Raw genomic sequence first — 16,636 nt, 5'->3', positions numbered from 1 at the left:
GTAATAAAAAAGGACTGGTTCATACAATATTAGAGTAAAATATTTAGTTGCTGGAGGTTTTCTTGGTGATTTTGAATATCTATTTTAGGATAATTTCTTTAGTTCCAATGTCATAATGGAGGAAGTGGAACAAGAAACAAAAAGGAAATTTCCGTAAAGAGAAAAAAATCTTGGTCTTGGTTTTCTTTTCAACTCACTAGAAGGAGGTTTATGCCATGTTCATAGATGTAAAGAGCATGAGGACTCTCAGATCGCTCTTAAGTTAGTAAACAAAGTTGACTATTTGCTTTGGTCCAAAATTTTCAATAAGTTTGAGACACTTAAAGGTAGCCTATTTTCAGAAGATGGCTGCTCATCACTCTTTGAAAATCAGGCACCTTTAATGTATCTCAAATTGGACACCCACAATCAGTAGCCTCATTTGAAACTCTTGGCCTTGGAAGTTTCCTTCCCTATAACACATTTTCATTATGTGCATACTGTGGGTGTCTATACTAGCCAACTGTGTTGCGTGGAACAATGATGTTTGAAAAATAAATACTTAAATGCATATTCTGCAGAAGAAAAATGCATTAAGGAACATTTAACCCAAATGTTTGCTTTGTCTTTAAAATTAATATTTCATGTCCATAATTAACATTTTTAAAATGTTTTAGGAAAACTTAACTAAATAAATCAGATATATTTATAAAAATTGGCTAATTATGGGTATTAATTCTGGTTAGAATATTTAGCTATATGTGTGAAGCATGTTGAGAGAGTATAATGGAATGCATCCACAGTCTGCACAGGCTTTAGTTTGATAACAGAGGGTTTGACCTTCTCTGGATGCATACACAACTTCTATCTATATTCATTAATGGTACCTGTGGAAGAATTGCCTTGCAGTAAAAGAACAGAATTGGGAGTTAGGAGATTAATACTCTGCTGTCAGCTTCAACAATGGCTTCCTATGAGATGTTTGGCGAATCATATAATTTCTCTGTGTCGCAAATTACGGCGATACCTACCTATCTAATAGGGGTGTTGAATGGCTTACTGCATTGATGTTTGTAAAATATTTTGAAATTCTCAGCTGGAAGAGAATACTGAGATGCATCTGTGCATCAAGATTACCTTTACCTTTAGTTAATTTTCTTATATATGTGACACAGTTTTCGGGTGACTTTAAAAATTTATTGCCATATAGTTTTTTGGTTTTACACATGCAGCTCCTCATAATGTGAAAGGGAATTTTTGCCACAGTACACTTAGATATCAGTTTAATAATCACTCTTGAATAAAAGGAAATGGTTGCACTACAAAGTGCAAACAATTTTTGTCCAAAAATAAGACTTTTTAAAGCAATTGGAGTAATCTTACTTTATAACTAGAAAGAGGAATTTAAGTAATTAGTGATTGATTAGTGACAAGGAAGGCAAGTATAATAGAATTCCATACATTTGTGATTTTTGCACTGAGGATAGAAAAATCCAGTTTGTCTAGGAAGTTATGCCTATTAAATTTTATTTTGTTACAATTTTGACAATGTAATGTGGCTGTATAATTGTCTCAAATCAAAATGGTCAAATAAATATAGATTTTTTTCTTAATTTTTAAAAAATTTCTCTAGCTGTTGGAAAGTAATATAATTTAAAACAAACCGCCTCCTCCATTCCTTACAATTCCAATAGAAAACATTAAGAGCCTGATCCAAGTTCCATTGAAAACAAAGGAAATTGGATCCAGTCCTAAGTTTGTTTAGGGGAAACAATACATATTGGAAGGACTGAAATAAAAGAACACAGGGTGAAGGATTTAATAGTTTATCATTCTGTTCCCTCTGTTTGGAGAAGAAGGTGGCAGTTAGTAATTTATGTTTGCTTCAGAAGAACATAGAAGCTCTTTAGCATATGAAAAGAGTGCAATCTCTCAGAAGCTTTCTGAAAAGAATACGAAGGTTTCAGAAGCTCTATAGCTTCAGAAAAGAATACAGTCAATTTCACTTCCTGTTTTCAGTTTTAAGATGTTGATCCATCTTTGGTGGAAAGACTCCCATTTATTTCAATGTACACTGCTTTGGACCCTAACATGAATTGGCCATATTCTGCCCGTTAACCCTCTGTAAAACCATTCATTTCAGTGATGCTTGCCAAAGGTAACAGATCACTGAATTTAGCCTGCTCTGGTTGTCCTTGCACAGAACACCGTTCCCTTTTGTACTGCTCAGCATAGCCTCGTGACAATAAGACACACACATAAAAAGAAAATAACTAACAGATGATGGGCAGAAATCTACCCCACATGCAAGTACACATCTCTCACTGAGATCAATGAGAGCCCCTCATACCTATGTCCAAGTGCAAACTTGGCTGTGTGCATTTAATTTTCTGATTCAGACATTTCTTTCATGTATTTCATGGTGTCTTCCTTAGTTCCGTCTAGTAACCAAAAGTCACTACAATAGTCAAAGCTAATTAATTGATTTCAGATCCCAAGAAAAGCAGATTTTTACTTAGAGATGACTCAAGTTCATTTGGAAATTTCTTTGCCAATAATCTCTTACATTTCAGGCCAGTCTGTTAGTTTGTTTGCCAAACTGACACCTGCTACTCTAGCACATCCAGATGGTATACCGAGCTGATTTTTATGAATTATTCTTATGAATTATTATTATTTCCATACATAGAAGGAGGCATTTGCAATATATAATGATAGATATAGAGCTACATTAAATATACATTTTGCTTGTTCTTGTTTTTCTGCAATATAATTTAGTGTGACAAGCTCAGCACTTCTTAGAATATATTTTCTGGGAAAAGTCTGCCTCATATTAATCACTGACTCCAAGAACTAATACAATTCACCAAATACTAGTCTATGGCAAACATAATGTGAAAGTAGTTAACAATATCACCATTACCCCAAAAAAACAAAAACCAAACAAGCCCAAGGGGCAAGGAAATTTCTTACAAAGAGAAATTTACCTATAGTTTAAAAAAAATGGATAAGTAGAATGTATTTTTTAACTAATCAATATTTTGACATCATTTTGATTGCCTTTCAAATAAATATAGGTATTGCATTCTCATTTTTGATGGTACAGATAATCATGTGTCAACATTTCTAGGAGATATCCTAATAATGCAGTTAATTTTAAAAGGTAAACAAGATTTTAACTTGATAGGAAAATTACTGACACTGGTCAGGAAGCTTATCTGTTTTGAGATGTTACAGCTTTATTTGTGTTCTCTCTTGTGCTTTTAACTAAAAAAATGACAACAGAATGTAATCTAACAATGAATTCATTCAGGCCTGAATACATTTTTTGCCTATTCTATTTAAAAATAAACAGGTTTCCATCATGTGTTGACTACTCACATGACTGAGAGCATTTGCAGCTCCCAAATTCAGTGATCCACAAACCACTTGTATTTGAGTCCATGTGCTCATTACTAAACTGCTCCATTGCATAAGGGCCCAGGCCTGCTATCTTCACACATAGAGAACAGCCTTGATTTCAACAGCAGCAGGCTAGGTTATATCTGTGAACTGTAGTTTTGTCCACCTGGCCATATTTTAGACAACAAACTATATTTTGCTTTCCCAAGATAGATTTCAAGTTGTGCCACAAAACCAATTGAAGAAAAGGAAATTTTAGTTGCCAGATGACTTCCACAATTATCCACAAACAGGTGCTGCTCTTTGGAGAGTTTCCCTCTGTTACATATGTTCAACTCCTTTTCACATCAAAGGATGCCATGCATGTTTATTAAGCAGAGAATAGTCTCATTTTAATGTGTTCCATTGTGCGTGTTGAAGACATAGAATAAATTACATTTCTCTTTGTAAGAAATTTCCTTGCCCCTTGGGTTTGTTTGGCTTTTGTTGTGTTTTGTTTTGTTGTTTGGAGTGGTGGTAGTATTGTTAACAACTTTCACTATTAGTAGTATTATTAACTTCTCGGAGTCTATGATGATTAATATGATGTCAGACTAGATGATCATAATAGTTCCTCCTGCATTTAAAATCTATTTATATCTGATTTTTACATACAAATTTCTGGAGGGTTAAAACATTATTTTTAATAGTTTTAAATATTGCACAACAAGGTGTCACTGATCTAAATTATCCTGCTAGCTTGAAGCCCAATCAAGAGCTGTAACTCATTGTTCATTAATTTATCTCACTTTCTTCATGTTCTCTTATTGTTAGGTGTTCTAACATTCTACCATTTTTCTCTAAAGCTGCTCCCAGGCTCTGTAGCAAGAGATGATGTTGGAGAATCAAGTGAAGCTATCTTTTGCATGTGAAATACCCAAATAAGCCCATTTTCCTGCACAATACTAAGCTCCCTTATCTTAAATTATGAAGCACCAAGTTTATTGGGACTGGACAGCACCAGCTGCCAGGCTAACACTGACTTTAAGTTTCCAGAATTTGTAAAATTCATTGTTTTAAATTTAGGAACGTTGTGTTTTCTTTTACAGTTAGGGAAGGACAGGGCTGCCTGGAAGGGGCCCCCAAAATTGTTTTGCCCCAGACCCCCTGAATCCTCTGGGCAGCCCTGGGGAAGGAGCTTATTTAAATATCAAAGCCCAACTACAGTGCATTCAACCTGGGTAGAGTAGCTGGCTGGAAACACTGGAAGGTTTTATTTTTTGCACTTATGAACACAATACGTGCACATATCTCAAAAAATACAGGACATTCATTTTTCAGAGCAGTAATTTCAAATGTCTCTAGGACTAGTCGACAGGTACTTTCCACTGTCTGCATATGCAAACAACCTTTTTGCCCTTCAAGTGGAGAAATCTTATGTGCTTATTTACACAAAATAAAGAGAGCCTCACTTCATAGTTTTAGTATTTTGGGCAACATAATATACTGCTCCACTATCCAGTCCTAGCAGGAAACAATTCCATCAGAAGGAGATGACTTGTGGGGTCAGCTGATTCTGAGAAGTTTAGCAAACGTGTTATCTCTACAATAGGCCTGATGTAATGTGTATAAAAGTTCAGTTTGTTCTGTTTTCCAGTTGTTAGCGATATGATTGTTACCAAAACACTCCATTAAAGCCTGTTCCCCCCCACTGTGACCTTCAAAAGATCACCCCGAGATGTTGCTTCAACTGGAAAATAAAGATTAATTTTAACATTTAAAGAGAAAGTCCTGACATCAAGTCTAGGCATTTTAAATTTTAAAGCCTTTTCTCTTTCTCTAACTTTTGTTTATAATGATGCTTAGAATTTTAAATTGAAAAGGGTTTCATTACTCATTATCTAATCTACTCTTCAATTAAATGTGGTTTATTTGGTCCATACATTGGGTAAGCAAATGGGTTTATTACTGTAGGGTTAATCACTTTTTGTTATCTATTCTGAAAAGTGACTCTTTAAAGAATGTGGCCTAGATTTAAGTTATCACTGGTTTAGATTTTAAACATCAGGTACCTCTCACTGGAAACCTCCAAGACAGAAATGATTCCCATCCCAAAAAAAGCAATTGTGAATCTACTAATAGTCAGAAGGCAGAGCTGGTTTTGATTTCTTGGATTACTCAGTGCTGGTGTGCAAGGTGTTACATTCATTATAAAATAGTGGGAAAGGAGAAAGGACTTGGAATTTGAGAAGTTAAATAATATATAGTTATTAATATAATAGTTAATATAAATATAAATATAGTTATATAGTTAATATAAATTAAATAAAGAACACATCATCTTAAACCATTCTACAGCAACATAACTTCCATTGGTGCAGTACAAGACCAAGGCACATGTAGTGAGTGCCTAGCAGCAGGGTGCTTCCCTTATGTATGCTGCTGTGCGTCTGCAGCCTGGACAGGATCTTTACCATGAATCTTCCTTCAATGGAAGGGACGGGCAAGGCCCAGTCAAGTCAGGGATGGGCGAGGCCCAGTTGTGCAGGATGGACCCAGGCTGTCCTTAGAAGCCTCTCTTTCTCTCTCTCTCTCTGTCTCCCTGTGCAGAAGTTTCTTTCAAAAATGGATGCTTCCAGATTGTCCCTTCATCCTAGCCTCTAAGTGGTACCCGTATCAAGGAGTGGAGAGTCCCACAGAAATTCCATCATTTCTTCGCTAGTGGGCCCCAGGCTGGGAGGAAGAAGGAGAGGTATATTTGTAGTGGTGATGTTGCTTTCTGTATGTTATATCTACCACCATTATCACTCTTATCTGCTCTCCCTGTACTAGTAGGAACGTCAACTGTATAGAATAACACTATTCTGAAGAGACTCAACTCCCAACTAATTTGGGCAACTAATCTCGCTTTAGATTTCATTTATTTCCGATCCTGATACATTTCTGAATTTTGGATATGAAAAAAATGCCAAGGAAGAGATGTTTGATTTGCTATTCACAGTAAGGTAGCATATGATAAAATCACATTTCGGACAGTGCCTCTAGTAGCTTTCTTCTCATTCCCATCATGTTCTGTATTGACTCAGGGGGTGAGTGTCCCTTATTGAATTACCAAGGTCACTTCCTGTAGCAACTCAGGGTTTTTTCCTTGATGTCTCCCATCTAAATATAGATCCAGAGCTACCCTGTTTAGCCTGAGATCTGACCAGGTTGTAGCCCAAGGAGATGTGGCTGCAGACAAAATGAACTGAATGTAATGGTGAAGTCACATTTTATGCATAGTTTTAATTTAAAAATTAAGATGTGTATAACACAGTACAGTTCATAAACACTTAATTCACATCTGCGCCCATTGCTTACTGCTGCATGTTTCTACTGAATACAAAAGCCTGGGCTTTTCTGTAATATCTAATAAGCCAGTAGTCTTTTTTAATCAGGAAGTTACCACGCAGGTATAGGATATAGGTAATAAAATATATACTAAAGATCAAGATCTCTCTCTCTGTCTCTCTCTCTCCACACACACACACACACACACACACACACACACACACACACACACACACACACACACACACACACCCCGTTCAGATGCTTTTCACTGGGAAAATTCATCACGGTAAAAGTATAGGAAGGGGCAATACTGACTGAGGAAAGAGGATTTGCACAGGGATCTGCTAAATGTCAGCTGAGTGCCCTAGCCACTGGGCTATAGGCTATTCTCAGGTAGGGCTCCCTCGGTCTCTTTGGTTGAAGTTGTACTACTGTGGATAATTTAAAAAATCATTGGAATAGGGGGGACTGGAGCCTTGGTCCCCTGCATGAGTGCTTTAACTACCAAGCTATAGTATCCTGATGTTTGTTTGCTCTCTCTGGCACAGTGTTTCTTTCATTATTTATCCACTGTAGGACAGCTTCGGCATTCTGCCAGTACAGTTTGTATGCTGTTCCACAGCACACAGTTATTTATTCAAATAACTTTTAAAGAAGATTTTGGAAGCAAAATATGCAAGACTGTTCCCCAAAAAAGTATCCCACTATGTTCAGATACCAGTTAGAACCAGTGTTAGGGACTAGAACCACAGACATTATAAAGAAATAATAATAATACCAGCTACCTCTTATACTGTATAGCACTTTATATTTTGCAGATGGAGAAACAGGAGTGGCTCAGAGCTTTGCCAAAGCTCACCCAATATGCCAGTGCCAAAGATGATTATAGAACCCAGCTCTCCTGGAAGCCCAGTCCAGTGTTCTATCCACTAGATGTGTATTGAATCTTCTACTATTATGTATTCCTATCTCTGTGTGTTTGAATAGTCTAATATAATTATTTTCAATTCGTAGGAAGTTGTGTGGCACCAGCACGCTTTTGTAAGTCTTCAAAATCTTATTCTTAAGTATGGCTTATTGAGGCACATTTAATGGAATTGTTAATAGGTGCCTGGGGTGCACTGTGAGAAACCAAGCTGGAATCCTTCTACTGCCATATGTGCACAGTAATGGGCCCATAAAAAATACCTTGGAGTGCTTCACTGCTTACTCTATTTATGAAAACATCAGGGAAGAAGAATTATGGCTAGCCATAGGACCTATTGGATGCAATGGCCAACCTGGGGGCATGACCATGGAGAAGCGTTGTGTAGGAGAAATAGAGATTCTCTAGCATTAATGGAATAGCTGCTATGTACATATTATAGCTTGCTGATTCTGATGTACTGCATACTGATTGCCTGATTCCCTGCAGTGTATGGAAGCAGCATCTCTCCCTGCTGATGTGCACTCTTGGGCTTCTATGCATGCCAGCTGTTTGTTTGTTTGTTTTTACCTACAATGTAGCAAGACTGGTTATTGTATTGATTATTTATAGGGCACCAAGTGTGCTAAATGGTTTGGAGACAGATAAAAAAGTCAAATCTCATCCCCAAAAGCTTGCAATCTAAATAGTCAACATACAGTTGAAGTGGAGGTTATGGAAAAGGCAATACAGGAGAGGTTAAACACATGTCTTGTTGTCCTATTCATTATTTGTTAGTGCATTAGCATTTTAGGATAATAAGATTACAGGCCTCCTTGAAGAAGAAAAATGTTAAGGACATGAGGATGGAAGCAAGTTGGATCGGGGCAGAAAAGGGGCTGCAGCTGCATGGTGCTAGGTGAAAGGAGCTTTGACTATTATTATACATTAGGGAAAGTGGTGCAATTTCAGTCAATTACATTTACTTGTCATGCAAATTCTGTTTAGTAGAGAGTGCAAGTCGGATCCAGTTTCCATGAACAATCTTGTGTGTCTGCATCAACATCCTGCCTCTTAAATTATTTCCAAATCCATTATTCTCTACTTGAAATAAAAGTCTTTCAAGCTCTTCTAGTTTCCATCCAGGGTTGCTGGCCCTCTTATGCACACCCTCAGCTGAAAATATCCATTTAGTCATTTGAGATTTCATGTATTCAGTGTAACTGTTCAGATATCAAACAGGCAAGCCATGCACTTGGAAGTTCTTTTTCACATTCATCTACATACACTTTTAATTCACTCCCATTCAGTTTATGCTGCCTGCTTTGTTGTTTTACTCTTTATATGTGACAAGCATTACACACAGCATGGCTACATATTAGGCTATAAATGTCAAGAATTATAATATTGTATATCTGGAAACAGGACCAGCTCTAGGCACCAGCAAACCAAGCACGTGCTTGGGGTGGCACAATTCCAGGGGCGGCGTTCCCCGAGGTTTTTTTTTTTTTTTTGCTTCAGCAATTGTGCTCTCGGAGGAACATCTATATTTACCCTGGGAAAATTAATAATAGCAAGCTCTTATGTAGCACTTTTCATCACTAGATCTCAGAACACTTAATAGTCTAGTATAGTTCGTCTCACAACACTCCTGTGATGCAGAGAAATTATCCCCATTTGTATGGATGGGGAGCTGAGGCACAGAGAAGCTAAGTAACTTACCCAAGGTCACCCAGACAGTCTGTAGCAGAGCAGAGAATTAAACCCAGCTCTTTTACGTTCTAGGCTAGTGCCCTAACTCAGTGGCTTTCAACCTTTCCAGACTACTGTACCCCTTTCAAGAGTCTGATTTGTCTTGTGTACTCCCAAGTTTCACCTCACATAAAAATTTACAGAATCAGATATAAAAATACAAAGGTGTCACAGCACACTATTACTGTTTTCTTTCTCATCTTTACCATATAATTATAAAAAATCAATTGGAATATAAATATTGTACTTACATTTTGGTGTATAATATACAGAGCAGAATAAACTAATCATTGTTTAAAACTGAAATTTTAGTTTTTACTGACTTTGCTTGTGCTTTTAGGTAGCCTGTTGTAAAACTAGGCAAATATCATGATGAGTTGATGTACCCCCTGGAAGACCTCTGAGTATTCCCAGGGGTACACATACCCTGGGTTGAGAACCACTGCCCTAATCATTACACCAGCCTTCCTCTCACATGCATGCCTCACTGCCTATTCAACAATGTTTTCAGGCAAGGCTATGAGGTGCTAGGAAGATTAGATTTAAAGTGTGTCAAAGAGCCAAAACAGAGGTTTATATGATTTTAAAAATATGCACAATAAGCCCAATGGTCTCCGTAAATCCTTTAGGAGGGTGTCCAGGTTAGTCATTCTCTGGTCACAGACCTAGCAGAGATACCATAATCAGACTCCAGGCATGGTGAGCAGAGATGAAGTTTTGGAGATTGTGATCCTTGTTTGAGTAGCTGGAGTTGAAGGGGCTTAGTTCAAAGGCTGGCATTCAGGAGTCTTTTGGCCCGGCTATTGCAACCGCCAATCAATCCTGCCCCCATTGCCCAACTAAGTGGCGTCTGCCAAATATGCTGGCCAGACTACAGCAGGTTCAACCCATCACTTGACTAACTGTGGATCCTACTTATTGTTAACATAGCTGAGGCTTGAGGCTTGAAATGAATTCTTGTGGCCCACAGGCAGCAAAAATACCAGATGAACTAAAAGGGAGCCTTACCTTTAGTCAAGCCAGTAGGAGCTCTGACAAGCTGTTCTCAACAGGAAATCATAGTTAGCATATTTTACATTTCCCTCCAGCTGTTGTCAATCTCCATCTTTAGGGTCCCTTTGGAATGCCATGGTCAATATTCAGGGGTAGGAGGAGAGGGGTTTCCAGAAGTTTCCACACATACCCTTTCAAATCCAAAGACTTAGAGTGATGCAGAATAGATTATGAAGAGTTGATTTTGTGGTGAGATTTGTTTTGTTCATTTCTTGTCTGCATTTGCCATGAAGACTCCATTAATGCTGACTCAAGGACCTGCTAGTGAGCATTTGCTGCAGAAAAAAGTTTCCCCATCACGGACAGAGACTAAGATCCAAATTTCACCTTAAATATGGCATGTCCCCAGTTTTGAGACACTTCAATCCTGATTCTAATTACACCAGTGAGAGTCAAGAATATCTCCAGTGAAGTTAGTAAAGCTACCACAAATATAAAACAGGTCTCAGAGGAAAATCAGGACCTGAGGGCCTGCTTTTCTGGAGGTGTTATGCAACCACAACTCAATTTGAAATTGGCAGGAGCTGCAGATCTTCAGAACCTGTGCACAGTCAGGCCCGAGGTTTATCAAGTTGGACATCCAAAAAGAGTGACACCCAAAGAAGGTGACCATTTTTGCCAACTTGGACCTAAGTGACTTCACTTCTGTGATATGTTTGTCTGCAGATTTGACAGCATCACACTGTAACTTGAAGACTAAATTATTGATTCATAGAAGCTACAGATGGAAAGAGTTATTAGGTGACTTCTTAGTCCATCTCTCTATTAGTGCATCACCACCATTGTTTGTCCAGTCTCATTTTAAACAATTCATTTAAGAGAGACTATTGCACTAAGTTAAATATTAGGTTTCTGATAATCATCTCTCTTTTTAATATTACCCTAGTATTCCCAGTAGTACCAAAAGCAATTTCTCTCTTTCTTCTGTGTTTATCCTCTTCAAACACTTGCAGTCAGTTATTTTATCCCATTTAGTCATTGTTTAGCCTAACTGGATGTGTTTAATTTTTTTAACTTCTCCTTGTAAATCAATTCTTCCTACCCCTAGAGACACCATTGTTGGAAGGAACTGTTTGCTAGCAACATCCCTGCAGCGGAGAATGCAACTTAGCATTAGCCAGTGTTAGCCAGGGCAGGATTGGGCCCTTATCCGTGTTGTATGTTAACACCACAATAGCAGAGATATGTAACACTTTGCTCCCATTCCCATTGTAAAGTTTTTTTTATATGGAAGCAGAAAACCATAATGCCCCTTTATCTGGGCATCCAAATTGCATAGGCAGCTTTGAAAATCTCACCCGTAAACTGCTCACATCATTCAAATATGAATCTCCTCAAACAGTGACACCCTCCTCCCCCTGCCTTTGTTTTTAAAGGGATCTACTATATTATTCAAACTCTAGAGGGCAGCATGGTATTTTAGGAAACAACCTAGACAAAAGTTAATACTTTACCATACCCTAACAGCAGATCTTAGTGGCAACATAACATTGAGACTGAGATATAAGACAAGTAGAAGGAAGACATTTGTGAGCCATCTATCAGAGTGTTCTTAGCTCAGCTGTTTTGTTGCAATGCACCTTAGGACATCTGATACTCAGCAGAAGATGAGTGCAGGGTTACAATTTGGGGCAATGTGTTCTTATATGCTGCAGTTTGTACAATAGCATAGTGCTCAAAGAAAGCATTTATCCTGCAGTTCAATGCATTTTGGAACCAAGCAGTTAATAATTTTCAAGGTACAATTTCTAATGTAAAGGACAATCAGCTGTATGATAATGAAACTCTCACATGCAAGCCATCATAGTTCTGCTAGATGATAGATTTAGTGCTGGCAAGATCAGTAAATATTTTAAGGATTCTGAGGGTATGCCCTCACTGTAATGTAAGCCCAGGGTCTGACCTCAGGCTCCAGCCTAACTCCCCTTCCATCTACACACAAATAGCATTTACCCAGGGCTCGGACCCAGGTTTTCAGGACCCCACAGGGTGGAGGGTCTGAGCCTGAGTCAAGCTAAAACTCAGGATTCAAGTACTTTTGCTTCGCACCAAAGACAGATCGCTTATGGACTTGGGAGTCCATCAAAAAGTTTTCCACAGTCCCATGAGCAGACTCTCTTTTGTCCTCTGGACAATCAAGTTTTCCCATACTGCACCATGAACAAAGGGCTACAGCAGCCACATTTTGGGAGGGCGCTAGGAAGTCTGGAATGTGGGTAGCTGGATTCAGGCCTGCATAATGCAGTGTAGACGAGTGTGGGCAACCTGCAGCCCGTGGGCCGCATGTGGCCCATCAGGGTAATCTGATTGCAGGCCACGAAACATTTTCTGACGTTGACCATCCTCAGGCACGGCCCCCCACAGTTCCCAGTGGGGAGGGGCTACTCAGGGAGAAAAGTGGTTTAAAATGTCTGCTCCAGAGCAACCAGAGTAGCTAATGAAGAGGAGCACCAAACAGGGAGTTTTGTGAGGAAGTTTAGAGAGGGGGCATGAGAGCCTGATATACCTAATAAATATTCTCTAAACTTTGGCCAATAACCACCACCTGCCCAACATCCCCACCACCACCACCACCAAAGAACAAACAAACAAATGACCCTGAAAAAGTACAAATAACACAGGCAGAAATCTAGCAGCAGAATGGGGGCTAGCCAATTTATTACACTGAAAGCAGCATGTATGATTACTTGCCTTGTGGGCAGGTGGCATATGTGTTTTTCGTGCAAGCAGCTCATGGTTCTCAGAGACCAAGAATGGTATCTTGAGACCAGAGTGGCTGAACTGGAGGAGCTAAGGGAAATGGAGAGGTACATAGACAAGACTTTGTGGGACACAGTAGCATGGTCCCTGTCTGACAGCCTGTGTTGTCAAGACGGATGAAAATCTTGGGGAAGGAGAACATCAAGCTGGAATGGAGGGAAACAGTCCCATAGTTTGGACCTTCCTTCCAGATGATGTTGTGGTATCTTCTCCCACTAAGGATACCTCACTGGGAGAGGGGACCCCAATAATTAGGAAGAGACAGGTAATAGTAATGGGGGGATTCAATTATTAGAAATACAGATAGTAGGGTTTGTGATGACTGGGAAAACTGCAAAGTGAATTGCCTGCAACATGCAAAGGTCTCAAGACATCTGGACAGACTCATGTGCAGTGCTGAGGAGAAGCTGGTGGTCGTGATACATGTAGGTAACAGTGACATAGGGAAAGGCAGAAGAAAGGTCCTGGAAGCCAAATTTAGGCTACAAGGTATGAGATTAAAAGTCCAGGACCTCCATGGTAGTATTATCTGAAATGCTTCCAGTTCCATGCGCCGGGCCAACTAGACAGGCAGAACTGCAGGGTCTCAATGAGTGGATGAGATGATGGTATTCGAAGAAGGAATTTAGGTTTATTAGTAACTGGGTAACATTTTGGGAAAGGAGGAGCCTATGTAGGATGGATGGTCTCCACCTAACCCAAATGAAACCCAATAACTTGCATTAAAATTAAAAAGGTCATAGAGGGCTACTAAGGTCAGCTAAGGGCTGGGGAGGAAGCCGACAGATGCAAAGGAACACACAAGTTGGACAGACCAAGTGCTTGGATACAAATGCTATAAGTCTAAATACTAAGATGGGTGAATTAGAGTGCCTAGTATTAAATGAGGATATTGATATAATAGGCCTCACAGTAATTTGGTGGAACAATGATAATCAAAGGGACATGGTAGTATCACTGTATAAAATATATAGGAATGACAGAGTAGGTCATACTGGTTGGGGGAGTTTCATTATATGTGAAAGAAAGCATAGAGTCAAATACAGTAACAATCTTAAATGAATCAACACATCCATAGAATTTCTATTGATAAAAATTCCATCCTTGAATAATAAGAGTATAGCAGCAGGAATATACTACTGACCACCTGACCAGGATGGTGATTGTGAAATGCTCAGGGAGATTAGAAAGTCCAGAAAATCCAATAATAATGGGGAATTTCACCTACCCCTGTATTGAATAGGGACATGTCACCTCAGGACAGGATGCAGAAATAAAGTTTCTAGACACACTTAATGACTGCTTCTTGGAGCACCTAGTCCTGGAACCCATAAGGGGAGAGGCTATTCTTTATTTATTTGTAAGTGGTACATGGGATCTGGTCCAAGAGGTGAATATAGCTGAACTGCTAGGTAATAGCAAATTTTATATCTTTGTAGAGGGGAAATACTAAAGAAACCCACCCAGCAGAATTTAACTTCAAAAAAAGTGAAACTACACAACAATGAGGAGGCTAGTTATATGAAAATTAACAGGAACAGTCAAAAGAGCGAAATGCCTTCAAGCTGCATGGAAACTTTTTTAAAACACCAGGCTCAAACTATAGGTATACCCCACATTAAAAAAAATAAAAAAAGAAAGAGGACCAAAATCTGCCACCATGGCTAAACAACAAAGTAAAAGAGGCTGTTAAAGACAAAAAAGACATTTTTTAAAAATTGAAAGTTAAATCCTATTGAGGAAAATAGAAAGGAACAAACTCTGGCAAGTCAAGTATAGAAGTATAATTAGGGAGGCCAAAAAAAAGATGAAAAGTAGCTAGCAAAAGATATCAAAACTAACAGCATTTTTTTTAAAGTACATCAGAAGCAGGAAGCCCGCCAAACAATTAGTGGCGCTGCTGGATGACTGAGGAGTAAAAGGAGCACTAAAGGAAGACAAGGCCACAGTGGAGACACATAGATGAACATAACATGTTGGGGAAGAGCCAACAAAGCTTTTGTAAAGGGAAATCATGCCTCACCAATCTATTAGAATTCTTTGAGGAGACCAATAAACATGTAGACAAGCATGATCCAGTGGATATAGTGTAGCTGGACTTTCAGGAAGCATTTGACACAGTCACTCACCAATGGCTCTTAAGCAAAGTAAGCAGTCATGGGATAAGAGGGAAGGTTCTCATCTAATGAATCAGTAACTGGTTAAAAGATAGAAAACAAAGGGTAGGAATATATGGTCAATTTTCACAGTGGAGAGAAGTAAATAGTGGGGTTCCCCAAAGATCTGTCTTGGGACCAATGCTGTTCAACATATTCATAAATGCTCTGGAAAAGGGGGTAAACAGTGAGGTGGCAAAGTTTGCAGAGGATACACAATTATTCTAGATAGTTAAGTCAAAAGCTGACTGCAAAAAGTTACAAAGGGATCTCACAAAACAGGGTGACAGGGCAAGAAAATAGCAGATGAAATTCAATGTTGATAAATGTAAAGTAATGCACATTGGAAAACAAATCCCAACTATACATGGAAAATGACAGGGTCTAAATTATCTGTTACCTGTCAGAAGACAGAATTCTGGGCTTGATGGACCATTCATCAGACCCAGTATCTTCATTCTTATGTCAATATTATATTATTTGTTCACAGATGTGAGTAGTGTCTGGGCATTATATTCTTATGATTCTAAGTAGAAAAACTTAAATATTTTGAAAATCAAACCTATACATATTCATGTACGGGGATAGCATATAGTCACCTTGCAGTTAAAAGTCTATTTTTTCCTGCTCTCAGTTTCTTTTCATGAGCTACTTACGACACATGACAATTCATCCTAGAATCTCATACCTTGGTCCCAATCATGCCCTCACTTAAGCCAATGGCAAAGTTCCCAATAAGTTTAAAGGGAACAAGATAGATCTCTTTATAAATACTGCACGTTGGAGCTTGCTTAGGACAGACGCTGATTGACAGGAGCAGTTAAGTAACAACATTTTGCTACAGTGACAGACTCAAGAAACAGCTGTACCAAAACAGAAATGTTAGCTTTGTAGGTTGGGATTTGGAAAGGATAGCTCCAGCTATAGTATTTAGCCAAATAACATTTAAAACATTATATCACCCCTGGCCTAATGCTTTTGTTTTTTTCATTTGTATTCAGCTTTATGGTGCTTGGATTCCATTCAATAGACACTGTTAGTAGCACGCACATGACACTTCACCAAAATATGCTGCATACCCAATGCACTGTCAATAAAAGCAACTATTCCTCCCACACAGACCGGCTCATCAACCCAAAGTTCAGCCTTCTGGCCACCTCCATCTCACACGAGCCTAGTATGTTGTGATGTAAACATCAATCACTAGCGTCTATGTTCTTTTCAAACAAAAGTACCTTTTTCATGCTCAGCTGTATCTTGATATCATTTCAGATGTGCTGTAGGTACACCTACAATATGCTCATAACAAGTACAAGAG

Source organism: Malaclemys terrapin, chromosome 8 (genome assembly GCF_027887155.1).
Source record: "Malaclemys terrapin pileata isolate rMalTer1 chromosome 8, rMalTer1.hap1, whole genome shotgun sequence".
NCBI lineage: Eukaryota > Metazoa > Chordata > Testudines > Emydidae > Malaclemys > Malaclemys terrapin.
The sequence above is the reverse complement of the archived record's forward strand: the minus strand, read 5'-3'. Positions refer to the sequence as shown.